The sequence below is a fragment of the Callithrix jacchus genome, chromosome 13 (genome assembly GCF_049354715.1).
Source record: "Callithrix jacchus isolate 240 chromosome 13, calJac240_pri, whole genome shotgun sequence".
Lineage (NCBI taxonomy): Eukaryota > Metazoa > Chordata > Mammalia > Primates > Cebidae > Callithrix > Callithrix jacchus.
In genome coordinates, this window is record NC_133514.1 from 44,564,830 (window position 1) to 44,581,034 (window position 16,205).

Consider the following 16,205-nt stretch of genomic DNA (forward strand, 5'->3'; position numbering starts at 1 on the left):
TGGGGGTGGAGAGGAGGCCGCGAGCCCATGGGGCTGTGGTGAAGGAAGAACAAGCGCATGTGTCCGGGGTGCACGGCATTTTAGGGGAGGCAAGGGCTCCGGTGGCCTGGCGGCACTCAGGGTTGAGTGTGATCCAAAAGGCTCTGAGGATGTCGTCGGGCCTGGTGACAGCGTGGAGGCCAGAGGAGTTGGGGAAGCTGGTGGGGACGGGCAGGATGAGGGGCCCAGCAGCCGTGTGGGCCAAGTCAAAGGTAGGAGGAGGAGCTGGGACCTGTGACATGTAGGTGGCCTGGGGCAGGGAGGTGGGTGAGGTGAGGAGGTGGGAAGATGGGCCGGCTGGCACTGCCGTTTACCAAAAGTTCTTTTTCCTCCCACGTCGCTTTTTCAGTCTCCTCATCCATGCATTGCTACCTATCGCCCCCATGTTTGTGAATCCTTCCAAGGATAGGCGGGGACGTTTAGCGGGTGAGGGCCCCTCGTCTCTGCCCCACCTCCATTGCTTAGCAGGGACCAGTGGCAGCTGCTGGGGTTGCCCTGGCCATTTTGCTTGGCTGGCAGCTCTCGGTGGAGGGGAGCTGCCTACTACTGGAGCTGCAGGATCCTTGCACTGGGTCTCCTTCCCCGGGATCTGCAAGCCTGAGGAGCTGGGTAGCTGCTCTTTCTCCAGCACCTGAGATGCCGCCTTCTCTGGCCAATGGGAGCAGCCGGGAACTGGGCCAGGGAGCACTGCTGGAGCTGGGTCAGGCTTCCCAAAGGGAAGGACGCCTCCTGCAGGGCTGTATGCACTGGGCACTCCATGGGCCTTGGATTGGACACTTCCCTTTAAGGCCCTGGGACTGCAGTCGAGGGAAGCGAGGTTTCCCTGAGTCTCCAGGGGCCTCGAGGTAGATGCTGTTGGTTCATTGCTACGGGGCCCCCTTTCTCCTCCTCCTGCCCCTGGGTCTCTACCTCATCGTCCATTGGTTCTTCCATTGGTTCTTCCGGCTCTTCTGCTGTTGCCTCCATTGGTTCTCCCGGCTCTTCTTCTGTCACCTCTATCGGAGCCGGCACTTGTAGAGAAGGCAGCCTCATGGGGCTTCTGTGGGCCAAGTGCCTTGCAGACAGCAGGACTTTCTTCCTTGAGGGTGGCCTCCACACCAGAGGGGCAGGGCCCGCCGTAGGGCGCTCGAGGTTGGGGTGAAATTCCTTCCGGATGCAAAACGGGACTGAAGACCTCCGTGATGACTCAAAAATCGAGCAGGGTATCGGGTTCCCTGTTGAGGCACACACGCAGGAGCTGCAGGGTGAACCCGGCCAGCCTAAAAGTTCAAAGGAACAAGAGGAGACCATTGGGGTTGCCACTGCTGCCAGGGCCTGCGGTGGAACCGGTAAAAAAAAGCGTTTTCCCATATTGTGGGAAATTCCCAGATGAAAGGTAAAATGTCAGTAAGGGACAGTATATGCGTGAGTCTACTACAACTGAGTGTATACACCCACTAGTTTGTGGCCAGCTGGACGGCTGGGCCAACTGGGCAGCTGGGCTCTTATGACATCACAGTGGGGCTGGTGACAGAGCAGGGTGTGGGGCAGTGCACAGGAGCCCAGCAAGAGCACCTACAAGTTGAATCAAAGGGCACAGGGCGAGGCTCACCACCCGTCTAGCTGGACTCTAGCCCCACGGATGTCCTGCTCCTGGGGGCAGGTATGTGGCCCTGGATGGGCCCCACCGTGGGCCTGTGGGGCATGCGTGGCTGATCTGCCAGAGCCCTTCCCACCTGGTGCCTGGCCCAGGCGCTGGCTGGCACCCAGTGACCATGTCTTGGCTGGCCTTGTCCCCTGGGTTACAGGGCAAGACCCTGCTGGAAGCAGAGCTCAGGATTAGCCAGATCCTGCCAGGCTCCCCTAGGGCCTCAGCGCCTCTCTGCAGCCTGGAGCCAGGCCCGCTTTCTCCATTGTGGTCCTGGCCTGTCCAAGCAGATTTCAGGAGAGGATGTGTGCCCTGGCTTGACTGGCTGCCGCCCCTTACCACTTCCCTTCCTGGCAGGCAGGGTCTCCACACAGCTCCAGATCACCCCACACAGAGGAAACTGGGCGCCAGCACCTGCCCCGGGAAGGGCTGATGAGCCACGGCCGGGGCCTATCTCCCATAGAGCCCTGGCCCTCTCCTGGGCCTGTCCTCACCACTAAGCCCGGTGTTGCTTTGTGCCCTGAAGCCTCCTGCCCACCCCACAGGTGGTTTGGGAGCTGGGCATGGAATCCTCTGTGCGCTCTCACCCCACCTGCCCTGCCCTGAGGGATCATGACATTTCCATCCCAGGAGCGTCTCTCATTGCTTAGGAAAAGTGGAAACCAGTGGGGGAAAACCAGAGAATCTTTCTCTGTAGGGTAGGGGTGGGGGTGGGTCACTGGGGAGGTGGGGGAGTAATAGGCCCACACCCCAGTGAGGATACGATCCATCACCCGGAGAGTGGAGCTGGGGCTCAGCCACGTGGCACTAGGGCTCTTCAGATGAAAGAGCATTTTTTTCATCTGAAGTGCAATGTCTCACCAAGCAACAGCCTTGGGCATCCCCTTTGGGACTAGGGACTGGGGCCCAGGCCTGCATCACATAGCTGGGGCCTCCTCCTCACTAAGGGCTGCTGGGTGCAGGGGAGGGGCAGTGGGAGGAGGAGGCTGAAGCACAGTCCCTCCCTCAGCTCCAGCCCCGGGTCCCTCCACCCCACTGGGTCTACCAGATCCTACTCCAGCAGCTCACCCTGTCAGAGACAGGCCTGGCTCCATTTTCTCTTCTGTCCCCTGGGACACAGGTGTCACTTTGTTCTCCTTGTCCCCTTAGAGATCTAGGCCTGAGCCCACCAGTTTCATAGCCTTGGAAAGTCTGAAATTCTCCCAGGAATTCAGGTGGTTTCCTAAGGATTATTTCAGAATCTCCTCTGTTCTTGTCATTTCCCCACACCCTACACGTTTTCTACTTTCATCAACCCGGGATAGAGCTTTGAAATTCACAAAACTAAAAAGTGTAATGAAAATACAAATGACAAATGACTTTTTTTGTTTTAATTAGGACCATAATTTTAACCACAGAAACACAAACACTTTGACAAATTATGTTCAAAACAAGAATGAAGCCTTTACTTATTGTCTTTAGAGCTTTTGTATGTTGCCCTGATCCAGTTCTTCTTACTCTGCCCCAAATACAGTCTTTACCGTCCTGGGTTTTGGAACATGTGCGCACCCACCATAAGCCAGGAGTGGCTTGAGACGATCCGAGGTCCAGCTCCTGTGAGTGGAGAGCGGGTCTGGGCACCCCATGCTTGGCTCCAGTCCAGCGTTCAGCAGCCTCTTCTGATCTCACTCATGTCTGTTTGCTTCACACCATGTCCTGTCCTTCACCTCCTGCCCGCTCCAGACCCCTGGGGCCTGATGTCTGGCCTGTACCTGATAGGAAAGATGCTTTGAGCCCTGGAGGAAGAGTTGTCATTATACTTTTAGACATCTTTTGGGCAGCAGAAACTCAGGATTAGAGACTGCACTGTTTAATCACTATGTGATAAATGTACGTAATACTTGAAAAGTGGCCTTGAAAATCATGTGTATCTTTGTCATGCATTCTATATAGCCTCAATGGGAGTGAGACCATCTGAGTTTATTTGGGTCTGTTCTCATGAATGTGCGCTTCAAGAGCATATCTTCCGTCTACGGTCTCTTCCTTTATGATATTGTCACTGGGGAGGCATGACAGTCCCTGACACTCTCTAATGTGGTCAACTGGGTTAACTTGTCAAGAGTGGAGACCCCAGGGATGCCTGCTAGGATCATTGAGAAGCATGGGGGTCCTCATGCTTCATTTGCAGGGACCCTAAGCCTGAGAAGTGGGTCTCGCCTTGACTATGTGATTGGGCTTGGGCACACAAGGAATCACCTGCCATCAGGCCACTGCCAGCTCAGTAGGTGCACTCTGTGTGACGAACAGGGACCGGAGAGCAGAGGCAATGGGTCTCATTAATTCCACATCTAGGGAAGAGGTTTGTTTCAGGTTCCATTCCTCCTCAAACCTGATGCTCTCCTTTCCGGATAAACAAGAGGAGCGCATAGGTGTGGGGGTTCCCAGGCTCTGGTGGACTGTGTCTGCGTCTCCATCCATGCGCCTCTCTTTCCTCCTCCACTCTGTGGGCTCAGCTCTCAACTGTCGTTCATCCAATCGCCCATCCACCTGCCTGCTTCAACGAGGACGAGGCTTCCCAGAGCCAGCCTCATGCTCCTGCTCCTTCGAGAAAAATGAGCTTCAAGGCCCTACATTGACACCCCCACCACCACACACACTTCAGACACAGTGGCGCCCACAACAGACCCCTGGGGGCTTCTGTGGGACACCACACATGCTTCATAAGAACTGACCCTCTCATCTCACCTGGGCCGACCTGGGAGCCTTCTTGTGCCTTCCTGCCTTTGTCATTCATCTTTTACTACAGACAATTGTCGTTCCTCCTGGTTCATGTAGGACCATCCTTCCTGCGTTCCACAGGCTCCTGATGCTCAGGAAGCATCTCCCGGGTCCTGGGAATCTTTCTGGGCTCTGGTGTGGACTGGAATCGCAGCTTTGGTCTCCCCCACATTTCCACTACAGGGAAGTGAAGGAAGGAGGAAGAATTGATTAGAAAATGTGAGCGAATTTCTCTTTGGAAGAACAGCTTCCCCTCCCCACCATAGTCTCTGATCACTCCTTAAGCATTTACAACAAACAAATACACCTACACAGACATTTCCTAGTATGAAGCTTAACTTCCTGGGAATATCTCTCGTGTTGCATACACATGAAATTCATGCACCTCAGCTGCACAGCCTTATCACAGTCAATGGCTGAGTGCCTCAGGAGAGGCCTTGAGGTACATTTCATAGTGTGTGTGTGTGTGTGTGTGTGTGTGTGTGTGTCTGTGTGTTTATATTTACAACTTTTATTACTTTTTCTCCCAAAAATACATATAAATGAAAACCTGCTCTTCAAATGCAGGGAGGCCTTTGCCGAACGTTGTCATATGAAAATCAGTATCAACCCTGTAGTCCCAGCTACTCAGGAGGCTGAGGCAGGAGAATTGCCTGAACCCAGGAGGCGGAGGTTGCGGTGAGCCGAGATTGGGCCATTGCACTCCAGCCTGGGTAACAAGAGTGAAACTCCGTCTCAGAAAGAAAAAGAAAAAAATTATAATTAATATATATATATAGGAAATTTAGGCCACATGAGGTGGAGCATGGAGTGCATGAATCGAAGGGTGGGTAGTCCGGGGCTGTGGAAGTAAGAAGTGAATGGATGGGACAATGAGTAGTCAGGGTCTCTGGAAGCAAGGACTGCATAATTAGGAGGTGGGTAGTCAGGGGCTATACAAGAAGGGAGTCCATGGGTTTGAGGGTGGGTAGTCAGGGGCTATAAGAGCAAGGAGTGGATGGATGGAACAGTGGGGAGTCAGGGGCTGTGGAGCCAGGAAGTGCATGGGTATGAGGGTGGGCAGTCAGGGGTTATAAGAGCAGGGAGTGCCTGGAAGGGACAGTGGGTAGTCAGGGGATGTGGGAGAAGGGAGTGCATGGATGTGAGGGTGGGCAGTCAGGGGATGTGGGAGGAGGGAGGGCATGGATGGGAGGGTGGGGAGTCACGGGTTGTGGGAGGAGGGAGTGCATAGATGGGACAGTGGGAATTCAGGAATGGTGGGAGCAGAAAGTGCATGGATGGCAGGGGGGTAGCAGGGGCTGTGGCAGCAGGGAGTACATGGATGTGAGGGTGGGTAGTCAGGGGCTGTCGGGGCAGGGAGTGCATGGATGTGGGGGGTAGTCGGGATGTGAGAGCAGAGACTACTTGAATGGGACGATGGGTATTCAGTTCTGGGGCACAGGGAGCATATGGATGGAGGGTTCTCATGCTGCTCTGAAGGTGCTAGTCAGGAGGTGTGAGGCACAGGGAATGCATGGATGAGAAGGTGTGTAGTCAGGAACAGTGTGAGGAGGAACTGGATGGATGAACAGCTCTCATGCTGCTCTGAGGGTGGGTAGTCAGGGGCTGTGGGAGTAGGGAGTGCATGGATGTGAGGATGGGTAGACATGGGATGCGAAAGCAGGGAATGCTCTCATGCTGCTCTGAAGGCGGGTATTCAGGGCCTGTAGGAGTAGGGAGTGCAATGATGGGTAGCTCTCATGCTATTCTGAGGGTGGGTAGTCAGGGGTGTGGGAGCAGGAAGTGCATGGATGGAAGGATGGGTAGTCAGGGGCTGTGCGACACAGAAAGCTCATGGATGCAGGGCTCTCATGCTGCTCTCAGGGTGGTAGTCAGGGGCTGTGAGGCACAGGAAATGCATGGATGGGAAGGTGGGTAGTCAGGGGATGTGGGACCAGGGAGTGAATGAATGTGAAGGTGGGTAATCAGGAGCTATGGGAGCAGGGAGTGCATGGATGTGAGGCTGGGTTGTCATGGGCTGCGGGAGCAGGGAGTGCACGAATGGGCAGGTGTCATGCTGCTCTGAGGGTGGGTAGTCAGAAGCTGTGGGAGCAGGGAGTGTATAGATATGACCGTGGTTAGTCAGGGGCTGTGAGAGAAGAGAGTGTATGGATGTGAGGGTGGGTAGTCAGGGGCTGTGGGAGCAGAAAGTGCATGGATGTGAGGGTGGGTATTCAGGCGCCATGGGAGCAGGGAGTGCATGGATGGGAGGTCGGGTAGTCAGGGGCTGTGGGAGCAGAAAGCGCATGTATGTGAAGCGGGGTAGTGAGGTGCTGTGGGAGCAGAAAGTGCATGGATGGGAGGGTGGGTAGTCCTGGGCTGCAAGAGAAAAGATTGCATGGATAGGCAGCCCTGATGCTGTTCTGAGAATAGGTAGTCAGGGGCTGTGGGATAAGACAGCGCATGGATGGGAGGGTGGGTCGTCGGGGGGCTGTGGGAAAAAAAAGTGCATGTATGGGAGCGGGGGTAGTCAGGGGTTGGGTAGGAGCAGGGAGTGCATGGATGGGAGGTTGGGTAGTCAGGGGATGTGGGAGCAGGTAGTGCATGGATGTGAGGGTGGGTACTCGGGCTGTGGGAACAGGAAGTGCATGGATGGGAGATACAGTAGTCATGGACTGTGGGAACAGAGAGTGCATGGATGGGCAGCTCTCATGCTGCTCTGAGGGTGGGTAGTCAGGAGCTGTGGGAGCAGGAAATGCTTGGATGTTATGGTGGGTAGTCAGGGGCTGTCGGAGAAGGCAGTGCATAGATGAGAGGGTGGGTAGTCAGGGTCTGTGGGAACAGGGAGTGCATGAATGAACAGCTCTCATGCTGCTCTGAGGGTCGGTAGTCAGCGGCTGAAAGAGCAGGGAGTGCATGGATGCAAGGGTGCCTATTCAGGGGCTGTGGGAGCAGAAAGTGCATGGATGTAAGGGTGGGTGGTCAGAAGCTGTGGGAGCAGTAAGTGCAGAGATGTGAGGCTGCATAGTCAGGGGCTGTGGGAAAAGGGAGTGCATGGATGTGAGGGTGAGTAGTTAGGGGCTGTGAAAGCAGGGAGTGCATGGATGGGAGGCTGGGGAGTCAGGGAATGTGGGAGGAGGGTGTGCAGACATGGTAGGGTGGGTAGTTAGGTACTGTGCATGGACGGGTGGGTGGGTAGTCAGGAGCTGTGAAAGCAGGAAGAGCATGGATGTGAGGTTGGGTAGTCAGGGGCTGTGGGAGCACACAGTGTATGTATTGGAGGGTAGGTACTCAGGGGCTATGGGAGCAGGGAGTCCATGAATATGAGGGTGGGCGGTCAGAAGCTATGGGATCACAGAGTGCATAGATTCGAGGGCAGAAACTCAGGGGCTGTGGCAGCAGGGAGTGGATGGGTGTGAGGGTGGGTAGTGAGGTGCTATGGGAGCAGGGAGTGCATGAATGGGACGGTGGGTAGTCAGGGGCTGCAGGAGCAAAAAGTGCATGGATGGGAAGATGGGTAGTCAGGGGCTGTGGGGCACAGAAAGCTCATTGATAACGGGCTCTCGTGCTGCTCTAATGCTGTTAGTCAGGGGCTGTGAGGCATAGGGAATGCTTAGATGAGAAGGTGGGTAGTCAGGGGCTGTGGGAGCAGGAGTACATAAAAGAGCAGCTCTCATGCTGCTCGGAGGGTGGGTAGTCAGGGGCTGTGGGAGCAGGGAGTGTATGGATGTGAAGGTTGGTAGGGGCTGTGGGAGCAGGGAGTGCATGGATGGGAGGGTGGGTAGTCAGGGGCTGTGGGAGCAGGGAGTGCATGGATGAAGAGCTCTCATGCTGCTCTGAGGGTGGGTAGTCAGGGGCTGTAAGAGCAGGGAGTGCATGAATGTGAGGGTGTGTATTCAGAAGCGGTGGGAGCAGAGAGTGCATAAATGTGACGGTGGGTAGTCGGGTTATGGGACCGTAGAGGGCATGGAGAGGAGGGGCTGGAGGAGCAGTCAGGGGCTGGAGGAGCAGAAAGTGCATGGATAAGAGGGTAGGTAGTCAGGGAATGTGGGAGCACAGAGTGCATGGATGGGAGGGTGAGTAGTCAGGGGCTATGAAAGCAGAGAGTGCATGTATGGGATGGTGGGTAGTCAGACATTGTGGGAGCAGAGAGTGCATTGATCTGACAGTGGGTAGTCAGGGGCTGTGGGAGCAGGGAGTGCATGGATGGGAGGTTGGGTAGTCACGGGCTGTGAAAACAGGGAGTGCATGGATGTCAGGGTGGGTAGTCAGCGGCTGTGGGAAAGTGCATGGATGAGAGAATGGGGAGTCAAGGGCTGTGGGAGCAGCGAGTGCATGGATGTGAGGGCGGGTAGTCAGGGGCTATGCGAGTAGGGAGTGCATGCATGGGAAGGTGGGTAGTCAGGGGCTGTGGGAGGAGAAAGTGCATGGATGTGAGGGTGGGTAGTCAGGGGCTGTGGGACCAGGAAGTACATAAATGGGAGGGTAGTTAGTCAAGGGTTGTGAAAGCAGGAAGTGCATGGATGTGAGAGTGGGTATTCAGGGGTTGTGTGAGCAGGGAGTGCATGGATGGGAGAATGGGTAGTCGGGGGATGTGGGAACAGGTAGTGCATGGTCGGGGAGGGTGGGTAGTCAGGGGCTAAGGAATAAGGAAGAGCATGGATGGGAGGTTGGGTAGTCACAGCCTGTGGGAGCAAGCAGTGCATGGATGGGAGTGTGGGTAGTCAGGGGTTGTGAAAGCTGGAAGGGCATGGATGGGATGATGGGTAGTAAGGAGCTGTGGGGCACAGGGAGCATATATATGGAGGGCTCTTATGCTGCTCTCAGGGTGGGAGTCAGGGGCTGGGAGGCACAGGGAATGCATGGATGGGAGGGTGGTTAGTCAGGGACTGTGGGAGCAGGGAGTGCATAAAAGAGCAGCTCTCACTCTGCTCTGAGGGTGGGTAGTCATGGGCTGTGGGAGAAGCGAGTGCAAGGTTGTGAGGGTGGGTAGTCAGGGACTGTGGGAGCAGAGAGTGCATAGATGGGAGGGTGGGTAGTCAGGGGCTGTGGGACCAGGAAGTGCATAAAAGAGCAGCTCTCATGCTGCTCTGAGGGTGGGTAGTCAGGGGCTCTAGGAGAAGAGAGTGCATGGATGTGAGGGTGGGTAGTCAGACACTGTGGGAATAGGGAATGCATGGATGGGAGGGTGGGTAGTCAGGGCCTGTGGGAGCAGGGAATGCATGGATGGGAGGGTGGGTACTCAGGGGATGTGGGGTACAGGGAATTCATGGATGAAGGGCTCTCATGCTACTCTTAGGGTGGTAGGGGCTGAGAGGCACAGGGAATGCATAGATGGGAAGGTGGGTAGTCAGGGGCTGTGGGAGCATGGAGTGCATGGATGGACAGCTCTCATGCTTCTCTGAGGGAGGGTAGTCAGGAGCTGTGGAAGCAGGGAGTGCATAGATATGAGGGTGGGTACTCAGGGGCTGCAGGAGCAGGAATTGCATAAAAGGGCAGCTCTCATGCTTCTCGAAGGGTGTGTATTCAGAAGCTGTGGGAGCAGGGAGTGCATGGATGTGAGGGTAGGTAGTCAGGGGCAGTGGGAGCAGGGAGTGCATAAATGGGAGGGTCGGTAGTCAGGGGATGTGGGAGCACAAAGTGCATGGATGGGAGGGTGGGTAGTCGTGGGCTGTAAGAGCAGAGACTGCATGGATGCGCAGCCCTGATGGTGCTCTGAAGTGGGTAGTCAGGGGCTGTGGGATACGGGAGGGCATGGATGTGAGGGTGAATCGTCAGGGGCTGTGGGAACACAGAGTGCATGGATGGGAGGGTGGGTAGTCGTGGGCTGTAAGAGCAGAGACTGCATGGATGCGCAGCCCTGATGGTGCTCTGAAGTGGGTAGTCAGGGGCTGTGGGATACGGGAGGGCATGGATGTGAGGGTGAATCGTCAGGGGCTGTGGGAACACAGAGTGCATGGATGGGAGGGTGGGTAGTCTGGGGCTGTAGGAGCAGGGAGTGCATGAATGTGAGGGTGGATAGTCAGGGCCTGAGGGAGGCGTGAGTGCATGGATGAGAGGGTGGGGTAGTCAGGAAATGTAGACGCAGGGAGTGCATGGATGGGCAGCTTTCATGCTGCTCTCAGGGTGGGTAGTCAGGGGCTGTGGCAGCAGAGAGTGCATGGATGAAAGGGTAGGTAGTCTGCGGTTGTGAGAGCAGAAACAACATGGATGGGAGAATGGGTAGTCAGGGGCTGCAGAAGCAGGGAGTGCATGGATGTGACGGTGCGTAATTAGAAGCTGTGGGACCAGAAAGTACATGAATGGGAGGGTAGTTACTCAGGGGCTGTGAAAGCAGGGAGTGCATGGTTGTGAGGGTGGGTAGTCATGGGCTGTGAGAGCAGGGAATGCATGGATGAGCAGCTTTCATGCTGCTCTGAGGGTGGGTAGGCAGGAGCTGTGGGAGCAGGGAGTGCATGGATGTGAGGATGGGTAGTCATGGGCTGTGAAAGCAGGAATGCATAAATGTGCAGCTCTCATGCTGCTCTGAATGTGGGTAGTCAGGGCCTGTGAGAGAAGGGAGTGCATGGATATGAGGGAGGGTAGTCAGGGGCTGTGGAAGCAGGGAATGCATGGATGGGCAGCTCTCATCCTGCTCAGAGTGTGGGCAGTCAGGGGTGTGAGAGGAGGAAGTGCATGGATGTGAGGGTGGGTAGTCAGGAGATGTGGGAGAAGAAAGTGCATAGATGGGAGGGTGGGTAGTCAGGGGCTATGGGAGAATGGAGTGCATAGATGGGAGAGTGGGTAGTCAGGGGCTGTGGGAGCAGAAAGTGTATGGATGCGTGGGTGGGTACTCAGGGGCTGGAAGAGCAGGAAGTGCATAGATGTGACGGTGGGTAGTCACGGGCTGTGAAAGTACAGTACATGGATGAGAGGGTGGGGACTCAAGGGCTGTGGGGGCAATGAGTGCATGGATGGACAGTTCTCATGCTGCTCTGAGGGTGGGTAGTCCGCAACTGAAAGAGCAGGATGCAAGGGTGCCTATTCGGGGGCTGTGGGAGCAGAAAGTGCATGGATATAAGGGTGGGCAGTCAGAAGCTGTGGGAGCAGGGGGTGCATGGATGTGAGGTTGGGTAGTCAGGGGCTGTCAAAGCAGGGACTGCATGGATGAGAGGGTGGGGAGTCGGGGCTGCGGGAGCAGGGAGTGCATGGATGTGAGGCTGGGTAGTCAGGAGCTGTGAGAGCAGGGAGTGCATGGATAAAAGGGTTAGGGGTCAGGGGCTGCGGGAGCAGAAAGTGCATGGATGGGAGGCTGGGTAGTCAGGAGCTGTGAGAGCAGGGAGTGCATGGATGGGAGGGTGAGGAGTCAGGGGCAGCGGGAACAGGGAGTGCATGGATGGGAGAATGGGTAGTCATGGTCTGTGGGAGCAGGGAGTGCATGGATGTGAGGGTGGGTAATCAGGGGCTGTGGGAACAGAGAGTACATGGATGTGAGCATGGGTAGTCAGAGGCTGTGGGAGCAGGGAGTGCATAAATGAGCAGCCCTCATGGTGCTCTGAGAAAGGGTAGTCAGGGGCTGTGGAATAGGGGAATGCATGGACAGGCAGCTCTCATCCTGCTCAGAGGGTGGGCAGTCAGGTGTGTGGGAGGAGGAAGTGTATGGATGTGAGGGTGGGTAGTCAGGGGATGTGGGAGAAGGGAGTGCATAGATGGGAGGGTGGGTATTCAGGGGCTGTGGGAGAATGGAGTGCATAGATGGAAGGGTGGGTAGTCAGGGGCTCTGGGAGTAGAGAGTGTATGGATGTGTGGGTGGGTAGTCAGGGGCTGTGGGAGCAGGAAGTGCATGGATGGGAGGATAAGTAGTCAGGGGCTGTCGGTGCACAGTACATGGATGCAAGGGTGCCTATTCAGGGGCTGTGGGAGCAGAAAGTGCATGAATGAGAGGGTGGGGAGTCAGGGGCTGCGGGAGCAGGGAATGCATGGATGTGAGGCTGGGGAGTCAGGAGCTGTGAGAGCAGGGAGTGCATAAATGGGAGGGTGGGGAGTCAGGGGCTGCGGGAGGAGAAAGTGCATGGATGGGAGGCTGGGTCGTCAGGGTCTGTGGGAGCAGGGAGTGCATGGATGTGAGGGTGGGTAATCAGGGGCTTGGGAACAGAGAGTGCATGGATGTGAGAGTGGGTAGTCAGAGGCTGTGGGAGCAGGGAATGCATAAATGAGCAGCCCTCATGGTGCTCTGAGGGAGGGTAGTCAGGGGCTGTGGAAGCAGGGAGTGTATGTATTTGAGGATGGGTAGTCAGGGGCTGTGGGAACAGAAACTGCGTAAATGTGAGGGTGGGGAGTCAGGGGCTGTGGGAACAGAAACTGCGTAAATGTGAGGGTGGGTAGTCAGGGGCTGTGGGAGAAGGGAGTGCATGGATGGGAGGGTGGTTAGTCAGGGAATGTGAAGCAAAGGGAGCGCATGGATGAAGGGCTCTCATGCTGCTCTGAGGGTGGTAGTAGGGGCTAGAGGCACAGGGAATGCATGAATGGGAAGGTGGGTAGTCGGGGCTGTGGGAGCACGCAGTGCATGGATGGGTAACTCTCATACTGCTCTGAGAATGGGTAGTCAGGGGCTGTGGGAGCAGGGACTGCATGGATGCTATGGTGGGTAGTCAGAAGCTGTGGGAGTACAGAGTGCATAAACATGGTGGTGGGTGATCAGAAGCTGTGCGAGGAGGGAGTGCATGGATGTGAGGGTGGGTAGTCAGGGCTTGTGGGAAGAGGAAGAACATGGATGTGAGGTTTGGTAGTCACGGGCTGTCAAAGCACGGCATGCATAGATTGGAGGGTAGGTGCTCAGGGGCAGTGGGAGCAGGATGTACATGGGTGTGAGGGTGTGTAGTGAGGTGTTATGGGAGCAGGGAGTGCATAGATGAAAGGGTGGGTAGTCAGGGGCTGTGGGAGCGGAAACTGCATGGATGGGAGGATGCGTACTTAGGGGCTGTGGGGCACAGAAAGCTCATGAAAGGAGGGCACTTCTGATGATCTGAGGGAGGCAGTCACGGGGTGAGAGACACTGGGAATGCATGGATGGGACGGTGGGTACTCAGGGGATGTGGAACCAGGGAGTGCATGGATGTGAGGGTGGGTGGTCAGGGGCTGTGGGAGTAGGAAGTGCATAGATGGGCAGTTCTGATGCTGCTCTAAGGGTGGGTATTCAGAAGCTCTGGGAGCAGGGAGTGCAGGGATGTGAGGGTGGAAACTAAGGGGCTGTGGGAGAAGGCAGTGCATAGATGAAAGGGTGGGTAGTCAGGGGATGGGAAAGCAGAAAGTGCATGGATGTGAGGGTCGGTAGTCAGGGGCTGTGGTAGCACAAAGTACATGGATGGGAGGGTGGGTCGTCAGAAACTGTGGGAGCAGGAGTGTCTGGATGGGACGGTGCGTAGTCAGGAGCTGTGTAAGCAGGGAGTGCATGGATGGACAGCTCTTATGCTGCTCTGAGGGTGGGTAGTCAGGGGCTGTGGGAGCACAAAGTGCATGGATGGGAGGGTGGGTAGGAAGAAGCCAAGGGAGCAGAGTACATGGATGAGAGGGTGGGGACTCAGGAGCTGTAAGAGCAGGGAGTGCATAAATGGACAGCTCTCATGCTGCTCTGAGGGTCAGTAGTCAGCAGCTGAAAGAGCAGAAAGTACATGGATGCAAGGGTGCCTATTCAGGGGCTGTGGGAGCAGAAAGTGCATGGATGTGAGGGTGGGTAGTCAGAAGCTGTGGGAGCACGGGGTGCATGGATGTGAGGCTGGGTAGTCAGGGGCTGTCAAAGCAGGGACTGCATGAATGAGAGGGTGGGGAGTCAGGGGCTGCGGGAGCAGGGAGTGAAGCTGGGTATTCAGGGGCTGTGGGAGCAGGGATTGCACGAATGGGAGAGTGGAAAGTCAGGAGATTTGGGAGCAGGGAGTGCATAAATGGGAGAGTGGGTAGTCAGGGGCTGTGAGAGAAGGGAGTGCATGGATGGGAGGGTGGGGAGTCAGGGGCTGTGGGAGCAGGGAGTGCATGAATGGGAGGGTGGGTAGTCAGGGTCTGTGGGAGCAGGGAGTGCATGGATGCCAGGGTGGGTAGTCAGGGGTTGTGAGAGCAGGGAGTGCATGGATGAAAGGGTGGGTAATCAGGGGCTGTGGGAACAGGGAGTGCATGGATGGGAGGGTGGGTATTGAGGGGCTGTGGGAGCAGTGAGTGCATAAATGAGCAGCCCTCATGCTGCTCTGAGGGAGGGTAGTCAGGGGCTGTGAAAGCAGGGAGTGCATGGATGTGAGGGTGGGTAATCAGGGGCTGTGGGAGCAGGGAGTACATAAAAGAGCAGCTCTCATGCTCCTCGGAGGGTGGGTAACAAGGGCCTGTGGAAGCAGAGAGTGCATAAATGTGAGGGTGAGTAGTCGGGGGCTGTGGGATCAGCAAGTGGATGGATGGGAGGGTGGGTAGTCAGGGGCTGTGGGAATAGAAACTGCATGGATGTGAAGGTGGGTAGTCAGGGGCTGTGGGAGCAGGGAGTGCATGGATGGGAGGGTGGTTAGTCAGGGAATGTGGGGCACAGGGAGAGCATGGATGAAGGGCTCTTATGCTGCTCTGAGGGTGGGTAGTCAGGGGCTGTAAGAGCAGGGAGTGCATGAATGTGAGGGTGTGTATTCAGGGGCTGTGGAAGCAGAAAGTACATAAATGTGAGGGTGGGTAGTCGCGCTACGGGAGCGTAGAGGGCATGGAGAGGAGGGTAAGTAGTCAGGGGCTGGAGGAGCAGAAAGTGCATGGATGTGAGAGTGGGTAGTCTGGGGCTGTGAAAGCAGAAAGTCCATGGATGTGAGGGTGGGTAGTCTGGGGCTGTGGGAGCAGGGACTGCACAAATAAGAGGATAAGCAGTCAGGGGCTGTGGGACAGGGAGTGCATGAGGTGAGGGTGGGTAGACAAAAGTTGTGGAGCAGGAAGTTCATCATGGGAGGATGAGTAGTCAGGGGCCGTGGGGCACAGGGAGCGCATGGATGCAGGGCTCTCATGCTGCTCTGAAGGTGGTAGTCGGGCTGAGAGGCACAGGGAATGCATGGATGTGAAGGTGGGTAGTCAGAAGCTGTGGCATCAGGGAATGCATGGATGGGCAGCTCTCATACTGCTCTGAGGGTGGGTAGTCAGGGGGTGTGGTATAAAGGGGCCCATGGATGTGAGGGTGGGTAGTCAGGGGCTGTGGGAACACGGAGTGCATGGATGGGAAGGTGGGTAGTCAGGGGTGTGGGAGCAGGGAGTGCATGGATGAGAGGGTGGGTAGTCAGGGGATGTGGGAGCAGGGAGTGCATGGATGTGAGGGTGCTTAGTCAGGAGCTGTGGGAGCAGGGAGGGCAGAAATGGTAGGATGGGTCGTTAGAGGCTGTGAGAGCAGGCAGTGCATGGTCGGGAGGGTGGGTCGTCAGGAGCTGTGCAAGCAGGAAGAGCATGGATGTGACGTTGAGTAGTCCGGGTAGTCCGGGAGGGCGCGGACCGTTCCACCGCCGGCGGTGAGCACCGGCTCCACCCGCCGCGGATCCGCGGGGCGCGGCGATGTTCTCTCCTGACGCCGGCGCATCATCCCTGGGGCGTCCCGGGCCGCAGGCCGCGCATCGCCGCCGGAGCCCGGCACTCGCGCCCCGACGAAGGCCCCCGGCCTTTAGGGAAAAGGCCAGCTCCCTACTACTCAGCGATCGCAAGGCTCGGCGACTCCAAACCCCTCTACATAGGCTCCTCCAGCTCCTGACGCCGCCGCCGGCCCAGGCTGCGTCAGGACGTGCGCGCGCCCGCCGTTTTCTACGCCGCCCAACGTGACCCCGCC

General features: G+C 56.6%; 2 long non-coding RNA genes across 4 annotated transcripts; one reads left to right on the forward strand and one right to left on the reverse strand.

Moving 5' to 3' along the window:
* Positions 1-1,602: 1,602 nt before the first annotated feature.
* Positions 1,603-3,566, forward strand: LOC144578983 (uncharacterized). The gene is made up of 2 exons (XR_013525684.1): positions 1,603-1,681; positions 3,180-3,566. It is a non-coding gene; the product is annotated as an uncharacterized LOC144578983 (long non-coding RNA).
* On the reverse strand, positions 3,281-16,184 carry LOC118146817 (uncharacterized). 3 transcript variants are annotated; one of them, XR_008475982.2, is made up of 5 exons: positions 15,879-16,184; positions 4,974-5,132; positions 4,391-4,600; positions 3,902-3,993; positions 3,281-3,417 (listed from the first exon to the last, which is right to left on the reverse strand). It is a non-coding gene; the product is annotated as an uncharacterized LOC118146817 (long non-coding RNA). The 3 variants fall into 3 exon arrangements; XR_008475980.2 differs by having other exon boundaries at positions 3,902-4,240; XR_008475981.2 differs by having other exon boundaries at positions 3,902-4,246.
* Between the last annotated feature and the right edge of the window lie 21 nt (positions 16,185-16,205).